Raw genomic sequence first — 13,250 nt, forward strand, 5'->3', positions numbered from 1 at the left:
GCTGTATTCATTCATTCATTCATTTCAGTATCTTATTCTTTGGAAAGAGCGTGACTGTACACAGAGCCGCAATAGATTATTGATTTTAATTTCGATAAGAGTGTGACTGTACACAGAGCCGCAATAGATTATTGATTTTAATTTCGATAATAAAGAAATTACAGTAATAGATGGATTAAACTGATATGTCATATAGTAAGAATGGCATAACTGTATAAGGACTTGAAGCATGGTGGGATGAAGTAGAAATAAATAACACTTTACTGTTCTAAAATAATTGTTACATTTGTAAAAAAAAATATTTTAAAATAATTATTGCATTTAATTTTTACTATAATTTTAAATATTTATTTTTTAATTTTACTTTTTAATTAATGATGTGTGTATCACTCTCTTAAATTATTATTTTATATTTTATATTAATTAACAATAAAAATAAATAAATAATTGATATAGATAGTTGGATAAAATTCACAAGTAAAATTCACCTTAAATTAATTATTGGATGCTTTTACCAAATCTAAGGTTTTAGTGCCTTTCTTCACTTTCAAAATACATGATGTTGACCAAGGGGCAAGGTGAAGAAAAGGAAGTGGTAATCAATTGTAGAATAAGAATAGTTTTAAGTTTCACACAAGTGAAAGCACACCTTTCAAAAAGAAATAAAAAATAACTCGTGAATTTAATTTAATGTGATTAGACACTCCATATTTAATAACTACATCACAATCTTATAATAAAATATTGCAATATTTATAAGAATTAAATTGCAAAACATCTAGTACAATTTTTGTAACAAAAAATCGTAAACCATCTCAAACACAAATTTTGTATGGAAAATTACAGACTCTAAAAAATACACAACTTTCCAAATTCTAATACACCAAAAGAATTTATAAAATTGTTGTGGTGAAAAAAAACTTACAATAATTCTCTGAATGTTGTAAGATCTACTGCATAATTCTACGACTTTAAATGTTGTAAATAAGTTAAACATCAAACCACAAAAAGTAAAATACAATTGAGAGGAGAAAAAGCATATCATGTTTTTACTTTGAAGTGACCAAGTGAGAAATCACATAAATGATAAAAATTATTATACTACTCAAACAAGAAATTCAAAGTTCAGCAAACTTAATTTCTAACAAACAAACAGCAAAAACTATAATCTCTCACGGCAATAATTAAAATATCAAAATATATTTATTACATTTTATTCCAAATTTAAAATAAAACTCATGAGTACTATTAAAATGATGAAGAACAAAAAGAGGTTAAAGCCGTGATCATGTTGAGTGATCAGCAAATGATTAATTTAAACAAAGTCAAATTTTGAAGTTGTCAAGGGGAACTCTCTTCAGCAACAGCACAAGAACACAACAACATCAACCTATTTGTTTGGTTGGTTATTTTATCCTTGTCCTGTACAAGAGGGTACATTTTGGTTTGATATTATGATGATGACCACTTTCTTTGATGATCTTTATTAAAAGTCATCAATGATTCCACACTTAGCTTCATGTTTCTTTCCATCGTGGCCTTCATTATAATGAGCACACTATCCATCACAACCTGTGTAAATAGCAAAATGTAAAATTAAATTAAATTATGTTGGCCACAAGAGATATACTTCCTCCTTTCTGAAATAAATGTGGTTGCAGCATATAAAAAAATATTCCAAAATAAGTGGTTCTGTTTTATCAACGTGACATTATTTTTTTCTATCAACTCTATCTCTAAATTAATATTTTTTAACGGCTCCCTAAATTAGTATTGTCTATACCACTTTTAAATCATTATATATTTATAATAATAGTTAATAAAGAAAATTTTATAACATTATAAAAAAAATAATTTATTTTTATATTTTTGAATGGGTGTGAAATAACGCAGGAGAAATACTTATTTTCTGGAATGGATAGTGTATATGAATTACTAGAACAATAAAAGCGTACAATATGTGTAGTTTATGTGCACATATAAGTTACTACATGTGTTTCTTTTTAATTGTTCTTTAAGGTTGTTTTACTCAAATTAAAGAAATCAATAAACTAATTTTTAAATCATAATTTAATTGATAAATATCGACGTTGAATTAAATGTCTTGTTTTAGATTTAAAATAGGATATCGCAATTTTATGAAATAATTATAAAAGGCATTTGGAAACCAGGACTTAGTCTAGTCATTTGAGCATGATGTGCCTAGTATATGAAAAGTATTTAATTGAGATATTTTTATAAGCAATAAAACTATATAGAAGGCTTCCTTGTGACATATATTTGAAGAACCTCCGAGTGTGCCTAATAAAAGAATAATTGTACCGGGCACTCCTCTATTTTTACCTTCCACTCCCTTATTTTTTTCTAATGACTATTTTACCCTTTTTATTTTATCACTCTCTTTTCTCACCCTCACCTTTGAAACTTACAAAAAATTTCTTAATATTCGAAAGTTTTAAACTTTCAAAATAATTAAAAGTGAGTTTTATTATCTATTCGGAACTTTTGTTAAATTAGAACTTTCGAAATATAATTTTACATAAATAATTATCAATTTCGAAACTTTCGATGAATATGAAAGTTTTGAAGTTAACATTTCCAGAAAGTTTCGAAAGTTTGGAAGAATTTGAAACTTCCGAAACACATATCATTCGGAACTTTCGTTGAATATGAAAGTACCGAAATGAAAATTTCTAGAAAATTTCGAAAATTTGGATGAATGTGAAACTTCCCCGAAACACATTTTTCAAAAATTTCAAACATTCGAATTAAGTCAATTTCGAAAGTTTCAAAAAATTCCAAACTTTCAAAATTTTCAATTCATTTTTAGAAAATCTGAAAAGAAACTTCCGAAATTAGATATCAAATTTAATACTAATAATTTATTACTATAAATATATTACTATTTATTACTATAAATATATTACTATTTATTAGTATTAATTTATTACTATTTATTAGTATTAATTCATTACTATTTATTACTAATAAAAATGCATTTCGGAACTTTCCATGAATAGCAAAGTTTCGAAACTGAAAAATTTTACGTTTCTGAATTTTATATTTCGAAACTTTCAGATTGTCAGAAAGTTCCGAACGTTTCTAGGTTTCTGCATTTCGAAAGTTTCATGTTCACGGAAACTTTCGAAAGTTTCAAAATTTTGGGAAAAAATGAACTTCGAAAGTTTCATGTTCATGAAAACTTTCGAAATTTAGAAAGTTAATATTTCGAAAATTTCAAAGTTTCGAAATTTATCTTACTTTTGGATTTCGAAAGTTTCAAAATTTTGGGAAAAAATGAACTTCGAAAGTTTCATGTTCATGAAAACTTTCGAAATTTAGAAAGTTAATATTTCGAAAATTTCAAAGTTTCGAAATTTATCTTACTTTTGGATTTCGAAAGTTTCAAAATTTTGGGAAAAAATGAACTTCGAAAGTTTCATGTTCATGAAAACTTTCGAAATTTAGAAAGTTAATATTTCGAAAATTTCAAAGTTTCGAAATTTATCTTACTTTTGGATTTCGAAAGTTTCAAAGGTTCGAATGTTTGCAAATGTAATTCAGACAATTCAAACTTTCGAATAAAATAGATGAAAAAAAAAAGAGAGAATCTTTTTGGGGGTTTTTACTAATAATATTAGGGGCAATTTGGAATTTTCCTTGATGATGAGGGGATGGGAGGTACAAGTGGGGGGTGCACGGTACAAAACTCTAATAAAAGGCTTTCGTATTAGACTGCTAGTGTGAGTGTGGGCCTAAAGCCCATCATGGTGCTATCCCCGCTACACAAGCCCAGATGCATACTCCTACTTCAGATATAGAAAAACAAGGAGAAATCTATCTCTCACCTCCTTACATTTACTTCCCACTCTCCAAAATACATGAAAATATTATTTTACCTCTTATTATTTAATAGTTAAATTTTCTTAAATTATTAACATTTCAATAATTTCAGATTTTTCTTTTTTTTTTAAATTATGAAAAAATTGCATTTCAGAAGATTTACATTTATCTAAATTTTTTAAATTTAAAAAAAATATAAAAAAGTTGCATTTTGAAAATTTCACATTCATTCAAAAATTCGAATAACTTTTAAACTTAAAAAAAAAAAAATTATTTCAGAAGGTTTACATTCATCCAAAGTTTTGAAATAATTTAAAACTTTTCAAAAAAATGTATTTCGGAAATTTCACATTCATCCAAAGTTTAAAAAAAAACTTAAAAACAAATTGTATTTTGCAAGTTTCACATTCATACAATATTTTGAAATTTTGAAAAATTTAAAAATTTGCATTTCGGAAACTTTTGAAAAAATTCTATTCCGTAAGTTTCACATTTATCCAAAGTTTCAATTTATTTTTTAAACTTTTAAAAAAATTACATTTCAGAAGTTTCACATTCATCTAAAGTTTTAATTTATTTTTTTACTTTAAAATAAATTGCATTTTAGAAGTTTCACATTCATCAAGTAATAGAAAGTAAATAAAAGGTAAAATTATATTTTGATGTGCTTTGTGGAGTGGAGGTAAATCTAAGAGGGTGAGAAGTGGATTTTTCAAAAACGCATTAGATTAACTTTCCCAAAGTTTTTTCGCTTACTATCATGCTCTTTAGATTGACTAATCTGAAATTCGAAGGTATATTTTACCCAAAAAAAAAAAAACCATCTTCAAATGAATTAATATAGAAATGTACTTTATATGGTTTTTAGAATATATGGGGTGCAAGAAGATGTTATTATTCTTCTATATGAGACTTTTAAATGTGTTGAAATTGTACTAAAGAAAAAAAATAGAAACAAAGAGACAAATAAATGTGTTATAATTGCACTAACGAAATAAAAGTAATAAATAATATTTATCATAATAAAAGCATTGTGAGAAGTAATAAAAGAATAAATTAATAAATAATTAAAATGATAAAATATATAACTTTTTAAAAATGTCATCAATTTGAGAGGATAATATTTTATTTGTTGTATAAAATTAACATATTTTATATATAAAGATTAACAATAGACCATTATTAGAAAATGGTCTGAAACTTCAATAATGACTAATTGGAGTTTTGAAGTTAGAATCAAATTGGTAAAAATAACATAGCAAATATGTTTGTACTTTAAATTTTAATTTATATTTATTTTTTTTATTTTTTATTAATTTGAGATTGATTAGATCATCATCTTAATCATGAGGATAAAAAAGACCAAAAGATTTTATTTATAAAAAACAACATTAAACATCGTTAAAATTTAGTTCAACTTTCAACTTTTAATCCACGATAATTAATAAGTGATCTACCGTATAACTTAAAAACAAATATTGAGAAAACAATTATTATTCGTTAGAAATCAAAGTTTTTTTTTATGCAATTATTTGATTTGGGCTTTTAAATCCCTTGCTTTCTTTTTAGAGTCCGAGCCGTTTTAGAAAAAATTAATTCGCCTATTTGTATTTTGGAATTTGGACCTAATTAGGCTTTTTTTTTTAAATAAAAAAAAATGGGTCAAAAGTTTAAAATAAAAGTGGGTTGATTTAAGGTAATTTTCCCTTCCTTAGTAATTTTAGAGTGATGTTTAGTTTTTGTCTTGTTATGATATTTTGATTCGTTTCAAATTTACACTTTGTTTTCTTGACATGCCTCGTAATAATTATTTAATAGGTATCTTATTTTGAGTAAGATATTGTTGGAGGTTGTGATCTGATTCAACATCATATCAGCTTTATATATAAATTGTCAACATGTGGTTGGATTAGTCATATCAAAGACTATCTATAGTCGATATGAATAATCATTAACAAATGCTTTTTTCATAGATGAATGAGTTTAAAGACTAAGAATCTTACATTATTCTTGATTGTTGACCATATATAAAAGAAAATAGTTTGATTGTTAAGATTAAAGTTTTGATTTAATAATTTTTTAATGATTTTAAAATATTTATGTGTATCATTAACGTCATTTTGACTTCCTTGTTGAAATCAAAATATAGATAGAGAATGTTTCAATCTTTAGTTAATATGATAAAATTGTTCTATTTTAGCATTTGAATCAAATTTATTTTTTGATAAAAAAAAATATTGTGAACTATTAAAAGAAGGCACTTAAATTCTTGCCTGAAACTAAAAATAAAAAAAATAAAAAATAAAAAAAAATATTTTAAAAAATGTCATCCATTTGTTACAATTTAAAAAAGTATGAGAATAAATAAAAAATGTATAAACTGCTTCAAATTATAAGTTATTTTAAATCATTTCTATAAAAAATATGTCTTTGAAGAGATTAACATTTTAAAAGAATTGATTCCGCTACAGTAACAAATACAAATAACTTGTATTTGTTTAAATATCTAAAACATAATTTATAAATTATTGAATGCAAAAAAAAAATTGATAATCCATAACAATCAGAGGTTTGGATTAGTTATTATTATTTAATAATAATAACAAAGATGGGATGATTTTATTTTTGGGCTTCATGAAAACAAATGGATGTCAATGGCCTCAATCAAAAGGTTGATTGGATTTTTTGTGTTAAAAAAAAAACTACGATAACAAGAACAACAAATGAATTCTAAAAATAGTGGTTTTTTTTTCTTCTTAATATTCTCAAAAAGTTTCAAAAACACGTGTAGATTGATTAATTTAAATTGAACAATCTAAACAGAATTTTTAAAATATTGAGCGAGGAATGAAACTACCTTTCAAAAATCAATTTAAATCACTTTTTCGTTAATATATTGGGTCCGAATGACCCATTTGCTTATTTTCGTTAAAATGGTTTAGTAAAAATGAAAATAAGATAAAAAGATAAATAAACAAAAATGATATGAAATTAACAAAAAGGTTGCACAAAATACACCAAAAAAAGGAGTACAAAATTTGATACCATTTATGTATATCCTCCTCCGTTTTCATTGGCTAATTTTATGAATAAATTGGACTTCAAGACCGAATAACTTCAAAACATTAGTCAATGACATTTCCGTACACAAAATCCACAACCCACCAATTATACACCCCCATCTTATGATAAATATATATTTTTTATTTTAATGTTTTTTCCAATAATGCTTTTTTTTACATGTTTTGCTTGTTGATAGATCTGTCAATTAAATACCACACGAAGTTGTGCAGCTTTATTAATTTCACCACATCAAACATATAAATTAGTTATAAGAAAACAAAAACAAACACAAAAAATGTTTTATTTTTTTTTTCTACGGAAAATTATATGTTTTAATCTTTATTTTATAAATGATAGATTTTAAAGGGACGAGGGAACAAGAGGCAGTTTCACAGAGCTCCATGTATAAAATATATATTTCAATCCAATAGCTTTTAGGATTTGGCTTATGAAGAAGAATATTCATAGAATCGCATAAAAAATAAGCATAAATGTACCTGAAGGCAACAGATATTAGGTCCCTTATTTTGTAATTCCTTAGGTGAGGACACTGCACATTTGAAACTTGAAATTAATCCCAGCTAATTAAGAGAATAAATCAATCAAGAAATTTCTACAATCAAAATCTAAACCACACCCATTAGTTAATACCAACAAATAAAAGTTTGTATCTTTGGTGTTCTAGAGGTTCTAAAGATTTGAGATCATGAAAGAAAGGACCTAGAAAAGAAAGTTCTTTTATTTTAATTCAAATTTTACTTTTATTTATTTATTTTTAAAAGACAAATTATTTTTACTTATATATATGAATGTTATTTAAGCTTATATAAATGATCTTTGATTTGTAAGTTTAGAGATGAAGCAATTAAATGAATCATAGAACAATAAAAATAAAAAAGGAGAGAGAAACATACCAGTGAAGGAGAATGAAGTAGAAAGAGAACCAAAGTTTATGAGTGAAGAAACAAAGCGGTGGGCACTTGTCCCATTGAGATCTCTTTGCCTCTATTCCCTCTCCCTTATTATAGAAACACAACTAGAGACTTTAGGGCTTAAGTAATAACCATCTATGGTCTAAAATAGCACCAAAAACTAAATTAAAATATAATTTTTTTTTATCAAAAAATTATATTATTATAATGGCACTGATTAAGAAATAAAAATAGAAATTTTGTATTAAAAAGAAAATTTAAAATTTTTAAAAATTGAATACACAATTTTCAATGCAAAATTTAGTTTAAGCCGTTTGTATAGTTTAACTCTATTGATATTTAAAAAAATTATTCTAACAAATCTAAAATAAATTAATTTGTATTCAAACACTATAAACTTTATACAATTAAAATAAGTATAATAAACTAAAATGAAAAGAGATAATGTATAATTATAAAAAGATATATAAATAAAACATATTTTATTAGGATAAATCTATTAATATAATGTAAAATAAAAATGCTAATAATAAAATATAATTGTTATATTTAAATATCGGGTAATCAATTTTAAATGACGTCAACCCAATACTCAAATAAATTGGGTTCAATTATTTTGATTTGGTATAGACCAAAATAAGAAGGAAAAAAAAAACAAGCTGTTTTTATTGATTTAGTTTATACCTTTGAATTTATCGAGGGATCGATTTGATTCTTACGCTTATAAGTAAAAATGCCTTAATCATTTATCATATTAGTTATGACCTGGATTCAAATCAAGAATTTAAATACATTAAAATTATTATTATTTACAGTTAATACAAATGATTTGATCGTTTCTCATATTATATATGATTTGATTCAAATTCGAAATTTACCCTGCATTGGATATACCCCTCTTATTAAAAAAAATTATTATATAAAAAAAGATATTTTTAATACAATATAAGAATATTGTTTCATATTTACTCTTTCAAGAAATTAAAATGTTTAAACCAAATTGTACTCACGTTATGTAAAAATAGAAGAGGGTTCTTTTTGGTCAAAAACAAAAGGGGAAGAGGTGATCTTGTCATAAAAATAAATAAATAAATAAATTAAAGAGGTGTGTGTCATTTAAATAGAAGTGTGGGAAGTGTGTGCAATTTTCTTACTAATTAGATAATTTTTTAATTGTTGCTTTTGTAGAAAAAAATTGTTAATTTTTTGTTGTCCTTTTTAAAATTGAATGCAATACAATTAATTATTGGTTTGTCAATATACCTTTAACTATATATGACAAAGAAATAAATATACTAAATATGATATAGTAATAAATAGTTAAAAAATATTATTAAAAAAAAAGACAAATAATTTTATAAAATTATATAATTTATTAATATTAAAATGACAATTAAAAATAAATAAAATAAAGAACATTAATATCTACAAAATAGTAATATGTTTTCTTTCTTTGAAATGAAAAATAAAATATACTTAAAAAGTTGATGTATCTAGTCGAACGTTTAGACTATATACATCAATTTTCAATTAACATTTCGTCTATATTTTAAGTATGTGTTTTTTTAAGAAATCTAAAATAATTAATGTTTTTGTTTCTTTTCACGTAATAAAGGAGATATTTAAGTCATAAATAAATATTTGGGGGAAAATATGATTTTGGATAAACTATTATTTAAGTTTTTAAAAATATACTACATTATTATTTTGATATCTGACCCTGCAAAAAAAATTTAAATTAATCATCGAATCTTTAAAATAGTCATTAAAATATATATCTTACTATTATAAATTTTTTTTAAAATACAATATAATATAAAATTATTTATAAAGACTAAAAAAGTGATTTACTTTTTTTTTTAAACTAATGAAAATTTACTTTCTCACCTATATTAGATCTATTTTGTACGATAAATTAATCTATAGAGTTGCGCGTAAAAAGTTCCATAAATAAAAAAATACAATATACCCACAAATGTTCTGAACTGCTAATCTCACCTCGAAGAATATGCTTGAATTGCAATTTTCTTTACGAACTATGTCTGCACAACAATCTAAAAAAACACCTATTAAATTAAAGGGTGTGTGGAATTTTATTAATATAAAAAGTGGAGTGCAATTTCTTTCGATGTTTAAACAAATGATCCTGTTTAAGCAATATTTTAAGTCATAAACCATCGATTATAAATACAATTAGTATTACAAATAAAGGATGGGAAAAACAGGTGGTACATTCATTGAACCTAGACACTACATAGTACCAATTAGGAACATTTTGGTTGAAGGACGAGCTGTAAAAATATTTGGCATATCATGATACATATGCGTAGCAATAGCATATGTCTAACATTTTTAAGAAAAAAACAAAGCAAAAAAGAATAAAGCATCCCCATCATCAACGACTCATCTTTGGTAATGTTCTCTTTTTCTTGTGTGAAACAATATTATTATAATATTTCTTTTGACAAAATATTATAAAGTATTCTGCGCAAAATCAAATGTATAGTATTTAAAAATATATAGAAAATACATTTTTATCAATAATATTAAAAAATTTAATTTTACTTTTTATTCATATTTGTAAAAAGTGTCTCTTTCATACATTTGTCTTATAACCATTTAAAACTAATTTAATATTACTAATAATAATATTTCATTCAACCGTCACGCCTCTGTTTTATTAATTGCTCTTTGGATGACACCAAAAGTTCAAGTAAGTAAGTTCAGTATTTTTGGGGGACTCAATTAAGATGGAAATATGTCTATATATATATAGTAAAAAGATTGGAATATTTCAAAGGTGAAATGTATATTAATTGTATATCAATAATTCAACCCAAAAAAGGAATTTAATTTGGCTTTTTTAGTATCAAAGAGTCATTATTAGTTTTATTAGATCAATACATATAGTATTATATGTGTGTGTCGTACACTCAACTGCTCAAACATAATTTTTAATGGTTTATCTAATATAAGAGAAGTTTATGTATTTGGTCAAAATTTAAGACCAAATACATCAAAAATTTAAATATTATTTTGTATATATTTTATTTTAAATAATGTATCAGTGTAACTAATTTTAGTGCTTTCAAATAAACAAATAAATTGTAGATCTATGAAATTTTAAATTCCTGTATAAAGTTATTTTTTGTCTAAAAACTGTTAAGTTTAACTGTACTTTTAGTCTCTTTAATTTCGTTAATTTATGAAATTAATACACCTATTTTAAAAATCAACAATTTTAATCTCTTCTTTTGATATTTTAACTAAAAAATGGTGACTGATATGTTTTAAATATTATGTCATATAATATAATGATGTATAATGATTAACATCATAAAATGATAATAAAATATCGTAAAAACTTATTTTTCAAGTTCATAATTTTTTTCATATTTGTAATTCAATTAATATCGTATAATAATTAATGCATGTAGATGATTTTATATTATAGAACTGTATCTCATATTATTTAAAATAAATCAAATTATTATTTTTTTAATTCCTAAATCTGAAAGAAAAATCAAAACTATTTCATTTTAAAATAAAAAACTCAATTTCTTAAATTAATAAAATAGAAAAAATAAAAATACAATTAAACATATATCCACATAACTTTACTAATATATGGCAGGTCATGATGCTAAATTGTCACGTGATTATTATGTGGTAGAACAATATATATATATATACCAAAAAATCACAAAAATATTATAGGGTGAAATAATAAAACAAACACTTTATTTGCAACTTTCTATTTTAACTCCCGCAAATACAAGGGTCATATCACACTAAAGTAATAGGTTTTGAATCTCTTATTTTTTACGGCAACTGTTGTCTTTAAGTTTTGTTTTATTTATCTTCATTGGCAATCTTTCTTTCAGAACATCTCATCACCATAAACTAGTTCACTGGTAACAAAGCTTTCGATAACAACTTACGGAACATATTTAATTTATAGAATTTAAAATCGTCCATATTATTAGATCAATACCTTGCAAGATTCACCGGTGAAAAAATTATATACTACCTACTGTGTTTTAACATCAGTTTCTAACATAATCGATCTAATTGAATTAAATGACAATTTTATAAATGAAGATAATACTTTTACATTGGTTATGGATGAAACTGATCTTAAAAAGAGATTTGACATCAATTTCTTCAATAATCAAATAAAAAGTGTGAATAAAAATTTAAATTAATAATTTTAATATATTTTTTACACATGTTTCCTATTTTAACCAATGTAAAAATTTATCTCTTTTAAGTCACTCTTTTCTCATCTACTCGAAATTTAAATTTATGATTAATAGAATTATTTTGTCTAACGATACATCTTTATGTGTATGTGACTATTTTTTATTTATAATCAATTAATGCATTTCTTTTAAAAAATATATTAATTTCTATGTATTGACAGTTTGATGTTTTTTACATATACATTTAATTAAATCATATCATAGTCGTATTTTTTTAGGTTGAATTCTTAAATATCTCCAAAAACCTATATGAAGTGATTTATTAAATACACGTGTAAAAGAAAATTTAGTATCGATGTATATAAATTAGATCCTTTAAAATATAAGTGGGTGTATGTGAGTAAATATTATGTGTATATAGATACTATGTGTCATAAATAAACTTTCAAAAAAATTTGGTTGATAAATTTAAACTTTAAAAAATCTCTTCTAAGTAATACTCTTAACACTGTTTTGTTCATGCACTAAATATTTCAACTCAAACGAATTGAATCCTTGTCAAAAGGCTTTCAATTGTGTTGCTTATTCATATATTTGAAATGAAATTACTAATGTGCTTCTACTTTTACGTAGTAATCTCTACATTTAATCTTTAAAAAAAATCAAACTCAATCAAAATTTGATTTGGATTTGAAAAGAATATAACAACAATACGTGCCGAATTGGCAAGTGGAAGATGTTACAACAATAATGAAGAAAATGCATTGGATGCGAACCAACCAACAATACACAGTAACTACTACTAGCAGCCTTTTTTGTTGTTCTTGTTTCTTATGTTTAATGTTTGACTTGTAATGAAATCAAAATTACATGTTTGTCAAAATGCATTTATTTATTTAATTAGAATAAAAATGAATAGACACACTCCCACTTGGCAAGTGGTAAGTGTTGCAATAAGAATCAAGCCATGACATGAGTAGCTAGCAAATCGCTTTCATTGATTATTGATTACGACAACTTAATTGTGAAAAGAATGCACTCACATATGCTTTTTACCTCCTCTTATTAGGTTTGAGTTTGACAATGTAATCAAAAAGAAAGATTTGATGTACACTTTATAAAACTAAAGTTTTGTTGCTAGCAAAAAGATTGGAATTGCATTTACTTAAAATAATATGTAGTATAATATGTAGTTATGTGATTCATACAT

The 13,250-nt window shown here is 24.0% G+C and overlaps 1 long non-coding RNA gene across 1 annotated transcript; it reads right to left on the minus strand.

The window, feature by feature from the left end:
* Positions 1–1,158: 1,158 nt before the first annotated feature.
* LOC101510413 (uncharacterized) lies at positions 1,159–7,956 on the minus strand. The gene is made up of 3 exons (XR_189325.3): positions 7,821–7,956; positions 7,404–7,456; positions 1,159–1,572 (listed from the first exon to the last, which is right to left on the minus strand). It is a non-coding gene; the product is annotated as an uncharacterized lncRNA (long non-coding RNA).
* Positions 7,957–13,250: the final 5,294 nt, after the last annotated feature.

The sequence above is a fragment of the Cicer arietinum genome, chromosome 1 (genome assembly GCF_000331145.2).
Source record: "Cicer arietinum cultivar CDC Frontier isolate Library 1 chromosome 1, Cicar.CDCFrontier_v2.0, whole genome shotgun sequence".
Taxonomy (NCBI): domain Eukaryota; kingdom Viridiplantae; phylum Streptophyta; class Magnoliopsida; order Fabales; family Fabaceae; genus Cicer; species Cicer arietinum.